Source organism: Phallusia mammillata, chromosome 6 (genome assembly GCF_965637545.1).
Source record: "Phallusia mammillata chromosome 6, kaPhaMamm4.hap1.1, whole genome shotgun sequence".
NCBI lineage: Eukaryota > Metazoa > Chordata > Ascidiacea > Phlebobranchia > Ascidiidae > Phallusia > Phallusia mammillata.
This window is the reverse complement of record NC_137257.1, coordinates 24,606,394-24,606,732: the sequence shown is the minus strand read 5'-3', so window position 1 is coordinate 24,606,732 and position 339 is coordinate 24,606,394.

Here is a 339-nt window from a genome sequence, read left to right as displayed (position 1 = left end):
GAAAGTGTGTACAGGCTGGCCACGGGCTGGCCACAGCGGCCACAGCGGTCACAGCGGTCAAGTGGTATTTACATACACCCGTACTATTGTCATTCTGGCAGAATAAAATGTGCCCTAAAACGAATTTTTTTTACGCTTCACTGCACAAGGCTTCGCGTAGTCGATAATCGCCTTTTCACAACAACCGAAATGTAGTTTTGGTGGCCTTCGTGATAATAGCTAAATTCAACCACCAAATGCAATGCTGAACAGATTTTATTCGTCGTAGATAAAATTAAATCACATGCAAAGAACAAAAAAATTTCATGCACGAAAATTATTACATATACGCATGGCATT